Raw genomic sequence first — 4,537 nt, 5'->3', positions numbered from 1 at the left:
GGTGACCTATAGGTGAGTATAGGTGAAAAACTTAAGAAAGTCACCTGTTGTATGTGTAAGTGACGTGTTCGAATAGGCGTTTGTTTTGTTTGTGTTACTAATTTTAAATATGTGTTCTCTATTCGAACACGTCACTCACACATACAACGGGTGACTTTCTTAAGTTTTTCACCTATAAAGAGGGCTCTGCTATCTAATGAAAGTAGTGCCGGTTCAGAATAGTATGAAAAAAATAGTTGTACAGAAATACCGCAACATGTCAAATAGTCATATATTTCTGGCCAAGCTGGCAGGCATCGCAAGATCTACCGCTAGAGACTGGTATCAACCTTGTAGTCGTGGCGTTCATTGTTATCAAAATAAAAGAAAAAATCGCTATTGTGATCTCTTTTAAAATCATACATAATGTACAGTAAGGTGTAATAAGACTTGAATGTTATTATTAAGTAAACTGTACATCTATGAATGCCCTCTCGAGTCGTCCAACACAAACTGTATATATTAGTACTTACTTGGTGTTTTATGTACAATAGGTGTATTACATATACCTAAATGAAAAGTTCAATCACTTATCTACTAAAACTGAGTTAGTTCACTTGTAGGTACTTCACTACTATGAGTCATTTACTCCTCTTCAATGAGGGTAGATGCTGTAATAATCTTGCCTAAAGATCTATTTTTTAAGAAAATTAAAAGTTCAGGAATTGTACTAAATGTTTTTCTGGGACCTGTTTTTTCACCTCTAACTTTTTCACATTTGTGGCATCAAATTGTGTATATAGATAGTATTGACTGTCAACAAATAGAAATAGAGAAGCGTTATTAAATATATTCGAAATTTGAAAACGCATTAGTGCTGTAGCACTACTACTTCTATGTATAAGGCTTCAAATCAAAGGAGCTTGGAGCACACGCATTGGTCTGAGCCAATGTTTGACCAAACTGTACAAATATTTGAATAAAGTCTTGCAGAAATTGCCCTAGGTCATGCCGATTTGTAAATATAGAAATACTTGTATATAAGCACAGTAGTTTGTAGCTTGCACGACTTGATATATTTTTTGATTGCCAAAGAATTTCCGCGTCCATTGCTCATTATTTTAGTCATTAACCGTTACGTTAGAATTGTAAGGTTTTAGCTTCAACCAACCAGAAAGAGTCATTCATACCGAAGCGAGATGAATAGGAATTTGAGCTTATCTATCTTCTTCTTCTGTGGGCTGTTTCACCATATTGACACACTTGACAATTCTGTGCCTATTTCTGGGTTGAGAAGTAACATTGTTACTTAGCGTCAATGTTTCCTTGAAACAGGCAATGAATGGCAAAGTGTCACTGTCGGGCGACAATTGTCAGTACCTATTGTGAAATAGGTCACTACTGGTACCAGATCCATTGACAAGAGCTGGCACGAATGAGTGAATAAAAACATCAATGTGTCTATCTCATTAACCAATAGCGTGGTGGCTTTCAACAGTCTGGAATAAATACAGTGGCCGTATCATGGGTTTTCGTCACTTGTCATATCATGCATCACTTTCGCACTTACATACATATTAGAACGCGACAGACAAGGTGATAAGTAATAGATAGCCGTCCATTTTAGCCCTGCAGGTGTCACTCATACATACAAAGTTCATTTCATTTGTGCTAGTTTTAGAGGAACGATTTTTTTTTATTTACATGATACATTGTCTACTAATTGAGAGGTTGAAGTATAGATTGGTCCTGATCATTAAGAGTTTAATTAAATGTTATTTGAGAACTAATATTTAGGACGGTTTGCTGGTTGGATTGTATTTGTTAGTGGTTATTGCTTCTACGGGATTATTTGCAATTTGATCATAAGTAGTAATATTAAGTTATAATAAATTATTATATAGATAAACGAGTATACGAGGAAATCGGTATTCTGTCTCATGGGTACGGATAAAATAATTGACTCGTAAAAAGTGCCCGTTAGATACGTTTATTTTACCTCAACATCCATAAAATAAATGACAGACAGGATACATTAATCGAAACGAAAACATAGATATGTAAATAATTATAGAGTTTACAAACCAACATTCTAAATACATATGTATTGGCTGGGTGCAAGGTGGTGGGAGAACCACGAATCGATCGCAGCGCGCACCGTGGCCAAAAAGAAACTGTAGGCAGACCAACTGTCACTTTTTACAGCGAAATTTACGTGTCCGTGCATTTAAAGTAAAAATAAATAAATATGCGTCCCGATACTTGCTGCGTAGTTAGAAGCAAATTGGAAACGAGACCAAAAAATTTGATGGATAATCGCTGTAAGAGGAAAAAGTAATTAATCTAACATACTTTTAAAACAACAAACTTTTAAAAATGGCAAAAATTCTGCATTATTAACGACACTCTAGGCATAAATAGTCGTCTCCAATATATATGAAATGCGTTATTCGCTAAAATCGGTTTACTTCTTTATTTACATTTCGTGAACTCAACCATGAGAAACTCCGTGTGTACCTACTACTTGAAATTTATTGATTATGACATTGTAGACGGAAATTAAAAAAGGTGAATGTTATTATCAACATCGACACTATAAATCGATATGGTCTAATGAAATATTACGCTATCTCATTAGAATTATTTGGGCTACCTAATGATTCTCCGACAATTTTTTAGCCGATTATTGATTCGCCGACAACGATTCGCCGAATGCCATTTAGCCGAATAATCAAACTATCGCTGTCACTTTTGGTCGAATAACGTTACGTAGAATCTTGGTTCGCATACAGTTCAGTTCGCTTCTGTGCAAATTATCCGAACTATTATTGGACATTTTTCATTTAACAAAGTAATATTTTCGTTTAAGCCACGTTTAGTCGAATAACGTTTCACATTTTATAAATTGTTAAAATATTTTCGAATGAATGAATTATCGCTGTTGTAAAAAAATTACTCACTTAATAGACACTTTTTTTTCTTAAACTATGTATAATGTGAAATTCTTTTCGTTGCGGTAATAATTTACATATTCTGGCAATTAACATTATGTTCTTGAACAGAAAAGTGCTAATTTCCGAATGGGAGAACTAAAAATTTTAAAAGTAAAAATTTGGTGAGTTGATAGCAACAATACATAATTAACTAAAATTAATCCTTAAAATCAGAACATTTTGACACGTTGAAATAAATGTGAGTTTCTTATAAACGATCTAACAACTAGATTTTTGAATCCGCAGGACAGTTTGTACGCAAGTTTCAGCCAACTCACCAAAAAAAAACCAAATGATCACTCGACCTATTGTGTTTCGACTAATTTTTTGTCGGCCAATTTTTACAATTACTGAATGATTATTCGACGAAAAGTCAATCGGCGTATCAAATTTCTGCTTACCGACTCCGTTTACGAACAAATATTATGCGAAATGAGACTTTTCCAATCGTTATTCGGCCAAAAAAGACGTCGGCGAATCGTTGTCGGCGTATTTTATTTCGGAATATCAATCGGGCACCATTATTTGTAGTCGTAACCGCTAGGTGATGCTGTCATCGTGCACCCAGCCAATACACGACCTTATTGTCATTGAGATGTGTAAAGTAAATATATTTTCAGTACAGACGGTGTTTTTTTACGCACTAGTGCGAGAAGTGGTTCATTATATGCCAAATCGAAACTTTGAAGGCTCATCTGTACTAAAAAACGTCGTACGATACACGTGCAAAAAGGAAATTCGTTCTTTACGCACTTGTATCGTAATGTTACTATTTTGGCATGTTGGCTTGTAAAGATGTTTGTGAACTCGACCGTACCTACATAAGTCATAATTATAGCATTTATTGCTCCTTATGAAGACGCACCGTAATAAAAATATTAAAAATCATATCATATAAAATAAAAATAAAAAATCCTTATTTCTGCGCTTTTAAAAGCGAGAGACCGAAGTCTTAACATAGATTAAAAAAAATAATGGCACATATTTTTATAAATCGGGATTGATATGACAGATAGCCTTTACAGATGCCTTAATACACTGTACCTCGGATGGATTTCGGACACAGGTTGTGTGTGTAAGCAAATAAATCAAAAGTTGTGATTTGTTTCCATTGATAATAAACATTACTGTCCATTTGTGTGCGTTACATTAGTAATATAATCAGTGAATATCTATTTTCTACACGGGAATAATGTTCAACCATTTTTATTGTATTTGTATTGTTTTTGAACATTCTTTCCGCGTAGATACTGACTGTTAGTTATATCGTCGACTATAGGTAATCATATTTGACAATAGCAGCGTGCTTGGGAGTTTTAAATGTAAGGGAAGGGCTTAATCGGAAGAGATAAAGGACCCTAAGATCTTTGAATGGAGTTTGTCCAAAAACCAACAGAAATGACAATCAGTGGCCCATTTCTCAAAACTGAAAGTTACAAGCGGAAGTCTCTTTCTAACTTGTCATATTAGACACTGACTACCATTTGTAAATTGTAACTTGTAGCTTCGAGAAATGGCCCCATAAGACAGGCATTTCTACGTACTTCATTTCGTTTTGTGGGCAT

Source organism: Leguminivora glycinivorella, chromosome 5 (genome assembly GCF_023078275.1).
Source record: "Leguminivora glycinivorella isolate SPB_JAAS2020 chromosome 5, LegGlyc_1.1, whole genome shotgun sequence".
Classification (NCBI taxonomy): domain Eukaryota; kingdom Metazoa; phylum Arthropoda; class Insecta; order Lepidoptera; family Tortricidae; genus Leguminivora; species Leguminivora glycinivorella.
This window is presented reverse-complemented; position numbering follows the sequence as displayed.